The sequence below is a fragment of the Brassica rapa genome, chromosome A08 (genome assembly GCF_000309985.2).
Source record: "Brassica rapa cultivar Chiifu-401-42 chromosome A08, CAAS_Brap_v3.01, whole genome shotgun sequence".
NCBI classification, from domain to species: Eukaryota; Viridiplantae; Streptophyta; class Magnoliopsida; order Brassicales; family Brassicaceae; genus Brassica; species Brassica rapa.
The window spans coordinates 4,435,761-4,448,025 of NC_024802.2; the positions used below are offsets into that span (position 1 = coordinate 4,435,761).

The 12,265-nt window shown below is 44.5% G+C and overlaps 1 protein-coding gene and 1 non-coding gene across 5 annotated transcripts in view; both read left to right on the forward strand.

Moving 5' to 3' along the window:
* Nucleotides 1-12,265, forward strand: part of LOC103833097 — a 1,138,500-nt gene that overhangs the window by 301,670 nt on the left and 824,565 nt on the right. The window lies entirely within an intron of this gene.
* LOC117127639 lies at nucleotides 10,751-10,857 on the forward strand. The gene has a single exon (XR_004450659.1). It is a non-coding gene; the product is annotated as a small nucleolar RNA R71 (small nucleolar RNA).

Below are 12,265 nucleotides of genomic sequence, written 5' to 3' on the forward strand. Positions count from 1 at the left end.
AAAGCAATCATAACCAGCAAGTCAATGGCTATCTTAGCACCTCTAACAACAAATGTCTTTGGCAAAGTATGCTAAAACTAAGAAAGTTGTCTCGGGCATTTCCTCCTCGAACACCTTTCGGGGGGAAATGCCTAAGATTCAACTACTGAGTGGCCAACTCAGAAGATGCATTATGCTCACTCAACTAGCAAGGAAATATGAATGATCTACACTAAAACATCCTAGTTCTAACCTAATCACCCTCAATCTCCCTAACCCATGAATTCAAAAGGATTACTCACTAATCTCCATGATTCCTCTTAAACCCATGTTGGATTTCAGATTAATCATGTAGAGAAACACAGGAAAAATAGATAAGAACACAGAATTCTCAATAATAAACTGATCAATTGATTCAAAGAGATGACTTTCCAAAGGTTTTTGGTGGTTTTTCTAAGAACAAAGATAATCCCCTCTTGGTGGCTTACAGAGTATTAAAACATAGGTTTCAGAATAAAAACGTGCATAATAAAATGACAAAAAGGCCCTTGAGAAAACATGAATTCGAGCAGATAGGCGACGCGCAGCGACCTCGGCAAGTCGCTCCAGCACGTCGCTCTGGGCTTCGGGAGCGACCTCGCTGGTCGCTGCGAGAGGTCGCTCCGGAGCGTTTCGTGTTCCGAGAACCAAAATGCGAGCGACTTCTCCCTGTCGCTCTGGTAAGGTCGCTCCAAGCTTCGGGAGCGACTTCAGCACGTCGCTCTGGAAGGTCGCTCCGAGGTCAAATGTGTGTCTCCGGATGTGAAAACGCGAGCGACTTTGTGCAGTCGCTCTGGATGAGTCGCTCCGGGTGTGGTGCACAGCGACCTCATGCCGTCGCTCCGAGAAGTCGCTCCAGGCAGTGCTCGTCCAAAGACCACTCTAATCACCTCCTTTGAGCTCCAAATGCACCCAAATGTCTCCAGAAACTCCATGTGGTACTCAAATACCTGATAGAGACATATGTATGCAAAATGCAACCTAGACATGGCTAAATCCTAATCTATATGATGAAAATGCACATGAATAATGGATAAAACAATGTAAATATGCAAGATATCAACTCCCCCAAACTTGTTCTTTTACTTGTCCTCAAGTGAACTTTCTAGAACTCATAAGGAGAGAGTTTGAAGGTGGGAGCTCATAGCCAAAAGAAACACAACTAGCAAATATAATTAGCACACTCTCTTATTACACTCTAGCTTCTCTAGGCCTATCTCAACTCCTTTTGTCCCTACACTCATCATCAAGCATCCACACATTCAAATCAACCAACTCTCACATTCATTAAGCACAAAACATCAGGTGAATTCTTGCAAATGGTCCGTTGGTCCAAGTCATTTGGTTGGGTAAGGGAAGGCTTTTATTCAAGTGATTCAAGAGGTTCAAAACATATGATCTTTAAGGTGGTTTACTCTCAAAACAAGTAGCCTTGACATTGCACATAATATATCTAAGAAAGGGACCAACTCATGCATACAATGCTCAATCTCCATTGTTCTACCCTTTTCCCAAACATACAATTACACAATCATTCCCAAATGTCAAACCCAACTCACATCTCTCACCAAAAGATCCTAAGAACTTTAACTCTTTCTTTTTGAAATCTACAAGGGATTTTTCTACAACCTCAAAACATTTCTTAGCTCCTAACAACTTTGCTAGCCCCCTTTTCTTTCTTTTCTTTTTTTTTTTCTTTTCTTTTTTTTTTTTTTTTTTTTTTTTTTTTTTTAGGTTGGGGGCCAAGACTTTTCAAAACTAGAGCTAGAGGTTCTCTACTTATCCCAGAAAATCAATTCACTTAAGCACAAAGAGTCTATCCTTTTTATTTTTCATTTCTCCCAAATCATGATCACAACACTCACCCTCCCACCTATAGCTAGACAAAAGAGTGTCCAATCTAGCAAAAATGAAGATCAAGCATTGTCGTTCCCGATACTCTCAACATTATGCGCATGTAAGACTTTCCGAAGAAGGCCTCACTCATCAAACAATGAAAGCTTAAAAGGAAGGAAAGGTTTTGGGAGTGGTCTACCACTAGAGTTTGTCAAAAAGATTGGCATAAAAGATGTGACAACTCCAGTGTGTATAGCCATGACTCAGTACACAAGGGACCCTAAGCAAGAAGCATTAAGTTCATTCATTCTAATAAGGTTGTAGTTGGCTTCAAAGACTGAGTTTCAGCAATCAACAAGTTTCAAGAAGAGTTTTCAAGGCTCGAAACATACAAGTCTTTTCGAGAGGTGCATGGCTACTCAATGGTGCAACGTAGTGTTCTTTAGAAGGCATTTAAAATCATTGCTCCCAATGCAAGTGAATGCAACCTATATGCTATAGACTCTCCTAATGGTGCAAATGATGCAAACTAAATGAAAAATCTTTTTTTTTTTTTTTTATGCAAATAGGTGTGCAATGCATGACTCAAATGAAACACAATCAAAGCAAACATGATCAAATGCTTGGTACCTCCCCCAAACTTGAGTTACACAGTCTCTGTGTTGTCAAAGAAAGAAGGAGATACCGAGAAGAAAACTAATATGCAAAAAATGAAAAGGTATATACAAGGGAGAGAAAGAAGTACCTCCTATGGATAATAGGTGGGGGCAGATGCCCCAGCATCGTCGTCGTCAGGAGGGAAGGTGGTGTAGTAACCACCGGATGCTGAACCGGAGCCTCCATACCATGGCTGGCTCTCAACCTCGTCAATCTCGTGCTCACTGTCAGAAGAAGCGAGGGATGGGGATTTGTTGCCGGAAGTGGAAGGTTGAGTGGGTGGGTTCCTCCACTTACGCTGAAGCTGCGCAGCAGTGAGGGGGAAGCCAAGAGCATCAGGCGGGGGTGGGGCTGGGGGTTTGAGGTGTTCGCGAAAGCGAAATCGGCTGAGCTACATCCAGCTATTCCTCCCCTAGTTAAGACATCAGCTACTTTCTTCATGAACTTGGCTGAAGTCTTTGCCTGCTTCTTCACAGTCTTGCTGAGCGCCTTGCACTTATCCTTCAGCTTTTCTATCGTTCTGTCCTGAGCTTTGTTCCACCTCTGGAGACGACCAATGTGGTCATGAGCATCACGGAGAGCTCCAGGGGGAAGGACTCCGTCATGGGGCTTGAAGTAGTAGCGCGGAGGTCCATAGATATGCTCAGACGTGTCTGCAACAGGCGGGTCAGGTTGCGTAGGGACACTCCTTCTCCTTGATGAAGCTGCTTGAATTGGATCGAGAGGCCCGTGTTCTCCGAGAAAGTACTCCTGGGGAATGTTGAAGCTGACAGCTCCTGGTATCTCTAAACTCGTCAGGTTCCGGTTTGGAAGAACCACCTCGACTGGCTTGCCCTGCAAGTAGTAGTGGTAGACGTAGTCCTTCCCATACATCCCACTGAAATAGGTGGCAATCCTCAAGTAGGTGCCATCAATGAACCTAGGCCCCGCTGCGTCCTTTCCCAAGGGAACATTCAGAAATTGGAGCAGTGGTGTGATCATTCCGCCTATCCCCATCTTTGGGCGCGAATCAGTGGTGTACCACGCCCAGTCTCTGTAGTGTTCGAGACGGCCCACAAAGAAACTGACCATCCCAAAGGTAGCATAGATATCAGTGCTGGGAAGGGGTAACACTCCAGGTTGAGCGTAAGGACGGATAGCCGGACAGAGCAGTCGCATGTCTTCCTCAGTAACATTACCAGCTTGCTTCCGTGGGTAGAAAGCATGGACTAGCAATCTGTGGAGGTAGCGTACAGACGGGTGTCGGATGTGTGAGTTCTTGTCAGCCCCGGTAGAGTGCCTGTTTCCAGTGATCAACTTCCAAAGCTCTGTGGGGAGGTTCTCACACTTGGGAAGTGAGTGGTCTTCTAGGTCTTGGAACCCCATGACCCTCCCAATGTCCTTGAAGTTCATGTTGTATTCCCTTCCATTGACCTTGAACGTGATTTTTCCCCATCCTTGCCTCACATGCGCCGTGTCGTGGTAAGTGACCACAAGAGAGGATAGGAACTGACAAGTGACATCCTGTAGAAGGATAAGCCATGGTGAGGTTTTGGCATCTTCAAATGTCCCAGCATCGACAAGTGACATCCTTGTAGAAAGGATAAGCCATGGTGAGGAGTTTTGGCATCTCAATGTCCCAGCATCGCCTCAATATCGGATCTAGGCCCAACTCCTTCAGCAAATCGAGGTCGGCGAACCTGGTTGGAGTCCAAGTGACCCCATTCTTCAAGTGATCATACAGCTCCTCCACAGATGGAGTTTTGCCCTGTCTCGATCAACAGCAACCCCTTTCCCTTGGACATCTTGGCTTTCTTCGTGGTGCCTGCTCATCAGCACTCTCAGTTTCACTCTCCTCATGAGTGGGAACTGCTACACTTTTCCCAGCCTCTTCTCTTGTTCTTGCGATTTCCTTGCAGCCAAGTCTGCTGTCGAACGGTTCTCTGCGTCCCTGACCCAGTTGGCTCGCGGATAAAGCTTTTCCTCTTATGCAAACTCGTTCTTTCAGCTTCTTGCTTCTCAGCTTCCAACTTTCCCTTTGTCTTCTTAACCATTTTCACCTGAAGAAGTAAAACTTGAAAAGGGATAAGTAGTTGGAAGTAAAGAAAAACGGATTTTGCAAGAGAAAATTGCAAAGTGAACTTAACAAATGAATATCAATTTAAACTCAAGTTCAACACAATGCAACAATTCTCACTCTTGTAACACCTTAACACATCTAGTTCACCCCAAACTCACCCAATTAAGGTCAAATTCGAAAATCCCTAATTCCATGAACCCTAATTTTGCCAAAGTGCAAATTAAACTCAATTTCACCATTAATTCAACACCAACTTGATAGATAAACTTTCCCTAGTCTATTTCACCACAATCTAGCAAGAAAGTGACCAAATTCGACTTTCAAATTCTAGGGTTCATGGACCTACGAATTTGAATTTAAAAACTCAATACCTTGCTCTGGATGAAAGGAAATGGTGAATGGGTGGTGAGGAATAGACTACAGGGCGAAAGCTTGGTTTAGAAACAAGAACTAGTTGATTTGGGTGAGAATTGAGAAGGTTTTGGGATTTTTGGTGTGGGTGAGTTTGAGAGAGTTTGTGAGTTTGTGAGAGGAGGAGAGTGAGAGAGATAGAGTCGCGGGGGTTGGGGTAGGGTTAGGGTCGTCCGGTTCGGTCTAGGGTGGTTAGGGTCGGTTTACTTGAATTAAACCGGGGTTTAGAGTTAGGAAACTTACCTGGACCGGTTCGGGAGCGACGTGAGGGTGTCGCTGGGAGAGGTCGCTCCCGAGTCGTTTCCTCGCGTCGTGTTTCGACAAAACCGCGAGCGACCTTGAAGTGTCGCTCTAGAAACCTCGCTCTGGGCTGGAGCGACTTCAAGGTGTCGCTCTAGGACGTCGCTCCGGGTCAGTTTTTGAGCTCCGTTTCGTCGAAAACGCGAGCGACTCCGAGGTGTCGCTCCCATAATGTCGCTCCCAGCTGGAGCGACCCTTCGGCCTCGCTCCGAGACCTCGCTCTGAGGCGATTTTTTCTTGATCCGACGACGAAAACGCGAGCGACCATGGAGTGTCGCTCTCGAAACCTCGCTCCCAGCTGGAGCGACCTTGAGGTGTCGCTGTGAGACCTCGCTCCCACGCACGACTCCTGCTCAAAATGAACCGATCAAGCACCTGCACACAACTTCTCTCTCTTTTTTTTTTTATGCAATAAGATGAAAAATGGAAATACCAATGCAATATGTACAAGGATACGCATGGGACTTCCTCCCAAGTGAGCTTGTTTTAAGTCCCGAGCTTGACTTTGCCTCCTTTTAGATTAGGCCGGGGTAGGATCAGACAGTGGAGTTGAAACCCCATCTTCCTCTGGTGCAGTAGCCATGTAGAGCTTAACCCTTTGTCCATTGACTGTGAAGTCTCTTCCATCAGTGCTCCACAAACTATTGCTCCATATGGTCTAACCTCCTTGACCTTGAAAGGACCGGACCACCTTGACTTAAGCTTTCCTGGAAACAACTTCAGCCTAGAGTTGTAGAGAAGAACTTGGTCTCCTTCTTTAAACTCTCTCTTCAGGATGTTCTTGTCATGGAAAGCCTTAGTCTTCTCCTTGTAGATTCTTGAGTTCTCGAAAGCATCCAATCTTATCTCATCAAGCTCATGTAGCTGAAAGAGCCTTTTCTCCTTGGCACTCTTGATGTCAAAGTTCAGCAACTTTATTGCCCATAGTGCCTTGTACTCAAGCTCCACTGGCAAATGGCAAGCTTTCCCATACACTAGGTTGAAAGGTGTGGTACCCAGTGGTGTCTTGTACGCTGTCCTATAAGCCCAAAGTGCATCGTCAAGCTTATTAGACCAATCCTTCCTTGTAATCCCCACAATCTTCTCCAGAATAGATTTGATCTCCCTGTTAGAAATCTCAACTTGGCCACTTGTTTGGGGATGATAAGGAGTTGCCACCTTGTGCTTCACACCGTTCTTCTTGAGAAGTCCCTCAAGCAGTTTGTTAATGAAGTGGGAACCTCCATCACTGATTACAACTCTTGGAACTCCAAACCTTGGGAAGATGATGCTCTTGAACATCTTGATTACAACTCTAGCATCATTGTGGGCTTGCAATGGCTTCCACCCATTTGGAGACATAATCAACAGCCACAAGGATATATTTGTTGCCAAAAGATGATGGAAATGGTCCCATGAAGTCAATACCCCAGACATCAAACACTTCAACTTCAAGGATTGGATTTTGAGGCATCTCATTCCTCTTGGTGATGTTTCCTCTTCTTTGGCAAGAATCACACTTCGAAACAAAGTCTTGTGTATCCTGAACATATGTGGCCACCAGAATCCAGCTTGTAATACTTTTGCAACTGTTTGAAGGTGGCAAAGTGACCTCCATAGGATGATCCATGACACTGTGCAAGGATCCCATCAATCTCCTCATTTGCAACCACTCTCCTATAAAGCTGATCTTTGCAGAGAATGTAGAGGTAGGGTTCGTCCCAGTAATATCTTTTCACATCCTTGTAGAACTTCTTCTTGGCATACCCTACAAGATTCAAAGGTTCTCTTCCTGTGGCTAGGTAGTTCACCAAATCAGCATACCAAGGTTCTTTCTCCTCTGTTGCTTTGACTTCTTCCAGCTTCCTACCAGTCTCGCAAACTGCTATCACTGCTTCGATAGCCATGATCTGCTCCTCAGGAAGTCCTTCGTCAATAGGGATACCAGACTCTACCCTCAACCTGGACAAATGATCAGCTACTCCATTCTCAACTCCAGGTTTGTCCTTGATCTCCATATCAAACTCTTGGAGCAAAAGGATCCACCTCAAAAGCCTGGGTTTTGCATCCTTCTTGGCCAAAAGGTGTCTCAAGGCGGCATGATCTGTGTAGACAATGACTTTAGACCCAACCAAGTAGCTCCTGAACTTCTCAAAGGCAAAAACAATTGCCAGCATCTCCTTCTCTGTTGTGGCATACTTCATCTGGGCATCATTGAGGGTTTGGCTGGCATAATAGATCACATGGGTTTTGCCATCTTTCTTCTACCCCAGAACAGCTCCCACAGCATAATCACTGGCGTCACACATGATCTCAAAAGGGAGATCCCAATCAGGTGGCTGGACAATTGGGGCACTAACGAGTTCACCTTTCAGCTTCTTGAAAGCTTGTAGACATTCTACATCAAAACTGAAGGTAGCTTCCTTGCACAGCAGTCTGGTCAAAGGTCTAGTGATCATGGAGAAATCCTTGATGAACCTCCTGTAGAATCCAGCATGACCAAGAAAACTCCGGATGTCTTTCACTGTCTTTGGTGGAGGCAGACCAACCATAACATCGATTTTGGCTTTATCCACCTCAATCCCCTTCTCTGAAATCTTGTGTCCTAGCACAATCCCTTCCTTGACCATGAAGTGACACTTCTCCCAATTCAGCACAAGGTTGGTGTCTTCACATCTCTGTAGGACCCTGCACAAATTTGACAAACAAGCAGAAAACGAAGATCCGTAGACAGAGAAATCATCCATGAATACCTCCACAACATCCTCAATTAGATCAGAGAAAATTGACATCATGCACCTTTGAAAGGTGGCTGGAGCATTACATAGTCCAAATGGCATTCTTCGATATGCAAAGGTACCATAGGGACATGTGAATGTCGTTTTCTCTTGATCATTGGGATGTATGGGGATTTGGAAAAATCCTGAGTACCCATCAAGGAAACAATAGAATGGGTGATTTGCAAGTCTCTCAAGCATCTGATCAATAAATGGTAGTGGAAAATGATCCTTTCTAGATGCAGAGTTTAGTTTTCGGTAATCAATGCACATTCTATGACCTGTGATGGTTCTTGTTGGTATCAATTCATCCTTGTCATTCTTGATCACAGTGATACCACCTTTCTTTGGTACAACATGCACAGGTGATACCCATTTAGAATCTGAGATAGGGTAAATAACACCAGCATCTAGGAGTTTAAGAATCTCTTTCTTTACAACATCCTTCAGGTTAGGATTTAACCTTCTTTGATGCTCGATAGAAGTCATTGATTCATCCTCAAGATGTATCCTATGCATGCACAAAGAGGGTGATATCCCCTTGATGTCATCTAGTGAGTAACCTATTGCCTTTCTAAATCTTTTAAGTGTTTTCAAAAGTTCAGATAGCTCATTTTCAGTAAGTTCACTACTCACAATGACAGGGTAAGTTTCATTAGGACCAAGGAATGCATACCTTACACCATGGGGAAGAGGTTTAAGCTCCACTTTAGGTGCCTTAAGTTCACTCCAGTCATCCTGCTGGTTGTCCTCTTGTTGAGTGACTGAGACTTGTTGGTGAACCATCTGTGGAAGCTCCTCGTACTGGTCCTTACTGAAAAACGCCTGGTGTGAATCCAGCATCATCCCATAGGCAGTACTCTCCAGGTTCTCAATCACCTCAGTCTCCTTCTCTACAGTTAAAGAATGCTGTAGAGGGTCCTCTAGTGACAACTCTTCAAGGAGTTCATCAGCAAGGGCATCCATCTCTTCGATGTAGAACACTTGTCCTTGAACTGTTGGCCTCCTCATTACTTCCTTGATGTCGAAATGCAGAACGTGCCCTTTACCCAGATGGAGATCAATCTTGCCTTCTTTAACATTAACAATAGCTCCTGCTGTGGCTAAGAAAGGTCTTCCAAGGATTAAAGGATCTTGAGCTTCTTCACCCATTTCAAGCACCACAAAGTCTGTAGGGATCTCATAATTTCCAACCATTACTGGGAGGTCCTCTAAGATACCCACAGGGTACTTCACTGAACGATCAGCCAATACCAGAGAAAGTCTACACTTCTTGTACTGAGTGAAACCCAGCTTCTTAGCAACAGATAGGGGCATCAAGCTGACACTAGCTCCCAAATCGCAGAGACATCTATCAAATACCATAGGTCCAAGGGCACAAGGTAATGTGAAGCATCCTGGATCTTCTAGCTTCTTTGGAATGACCAGTCTCTGAATGATAGCACTGCACTCATGAGTGAGAATCACCATGCCCTCCATCTCTTTCTTCTTTGCAGCTACAGCATCTTTGAGGAACTTGCTGTACTGAGGGATCAGCATGAAAGCGTCAATAATGGGCATTGTGACCTGGACTTCACTCATTTGCTTGTCAAACAAAGCTTTGTACTTCTCTAGCAGCTGCCTCTTGAATCGACCTGGGAATGGAAGCTTGGGTTCATAGGCAGGAGGAACAAAAGAGTTTTCACTTGCAGGAGTGACAACTTCACCATCTTTAACTGTTTTCTTCTCTTCTCCAACCTTTCCTTTTCCTTTTGCTTCCACTATCTTTTCCAAGATCTCGTCATTGATCTTCTCATCAACAATCACCACTTCATCATCTATGGTGATGGCAACCCCCTCACTTTGTTTCTCAGCATCCTTGGTGAGAGTTCTCTGAGGTAACTCCTTACCACTCCTGAGAGTGATAGCTTTCATGGTTTCCTTGGGGTTTTGCTCAGATTTTCCAGGTAGAGAACCTTGTTGGCGATTTTGTTGAGTGTTCATGGCAGCAAACTGGTTCTCCAAAGCTCTGAACTTGTTGTTGAGCTCATTGTAGCTCCCATCAATCTTTGAGTGAAGATTCTTCAACTCATAGCCAACATGCTTCTCACTTCTTGTTTGAGACTCCAGGATTTGTTTCAGTAGAGCATCAGTGCTGCTAACTTGAGGAGTGGAGGTAGAGGGATTAGAATGTTGTTGGGAAGAATGGTTGCCCTTGTTGTTGAATCCAGGAGGAGGGTTTTGCTGAGGTTGATAGCTGCCTTGCTGATTGTTCCGAGGCTGATAACCACTCTGTTGGTTGTTGGAATAGGATTTCTGTTGGTAGTTGTTGTACTGAAAGTTGGGTTCTTTCTTGTACCAGCTACCATTGTTGTTGATGAAACACAGCTCTTCCTGACCTTCCAAACCCTCAACTTCATGGACAACAACTGGTGTCTCTTGGCTTGGGTTGCCAACAAAGTGCAGCTGCTCTTGGGTAGCTTTATCAGCAATGAGGATGTCTATCTTATCCTGTAGAGCCTTCAATTCCTTCCTCGTCTGCTTATCATCAGTTCTACTGCCTCTGTCGTGGTCTCCACTGTAGACTGCATCACTCTTAACCATGTTGTCAACCAGCTCCTCTGCATCCTCCTCAGTTCTCCCCAAGAAGAACCCATTACTAGCTGTATCCAGTCTGGCCCTGTACTTAGGGAGAGCACCACGGTAGAATGTGCTCAGCAAGCTCTCCTTAGAGAAACCATGGTGTGGGCATTGAGCTTGGTAGCCCTTGAATCTCTCCCAGGCTTCACTGAAACCTTCCAAGCCCTTCTGTTGAAAGCTGGAGATCTCGTTTCTCAGCTTAGCAGTTCTTGAAGTAGAGAAGAACTTCTCCAAGAATGCTTTCTTGCAGTCATCCCAAGTGGTAATGGAGTCGCTGGGTAGAGACTTCTCCCACTGACGTGCCTTATCCCCCAAAGAGAAAGGGAATAGCTTGAGCTTTAAAGCATCTTCGGACACACCATTGGTTTTTGACAACCCACAGTAGCTGTCGAACCTGTCCAAGTGATCAAATGGATCCTCTAGAGCCAAGCCATGATACTTGTTGTTCTCAATCACGTTGAGGAGTCCTGACTTGATCTCAAAGTTGTTGGCTGCCACAGCGGGTGCTCGGATTCCCAATCTATGACCATGAATGTTTGGACGGTCGTAAGTGCCGATGGGTCGAGCTGCTCGCTGTTGGTTAGGTGGACCATTGTTGTTAGCGCCATTGACGCCAGCATCTTCTTGATGAACGTCTCCCATGTCAGTGTTCAGTCTCTGCGATTGAGCCTGATGTTCTTCTTCTCTTCTCTTTCTAGCACACTCTCTCTCTAAAGCTCTGATGTCTGCTGCTCTTGGAACTAGGTTTGATGGACCCCTGCTCCGCAAGTTCATACACCTGTAGATTAAAGGGAGGTGAAGAAGAGTCAGTAACAAAAGAAAATAAAAATGACTTAGTCTCAAGCAATTGACTAAATCTCAATGTTTAAATCTACTCAGAATTTGGCAACGGCGCCAATTTGATGTTAGGAGTTTTCAAGGCTCCTAAGACAAATGCTGTAGTATAAATGATTGTCGAACCAGTTCTGAGAGATATCAAAGCACCGAGAATGCAAGTAATCACTTAATCTAAGTGCAATCAATGATTTAGATGGGTTTTTAAACTATGACTAATTAAAAGAAATAACTAAATGATACTTTCTTAACTATTGGAAAAGAGAACTCATGGATATAGGGATTAGACCTCGGGTGATCAAGTTTCGAACTAAAGATGGCAAACGATCAATCAATCTATTAACCTTAAGCTTGGACACAATCCTAAACAAACTCTATGTCTAGATGAATGTTCATTTACTTAACACAATTCAAACATCAAATGTCTTTGGTTGAATAATATGAAAGCAATCATAACCAGCAAGTCCAATGGCTATCTTAGCACCTCTAACAACAAATGTCTTTGGCAAAGTATGCTAAAAGCTAAGAAGAGTTGTCTCGGGCATTTCCTCGAACACCTTTCGGGGGGAAATGCCTAAGATTCAACTACTGAGTGGCCAACTCAGAAGATGCATTATGCTCACTCAACTAGCAAGGAAATATGAATGATCTACACTAAAACATCCTAGTTCTAACCTAATCACCCTCAATCTCCCTAACCCATGAATTCAAAAGGGATTACTCACTAATCTCCATGATTCCTCTTAAACCCATGTTGGATTTCAGATTAATCATG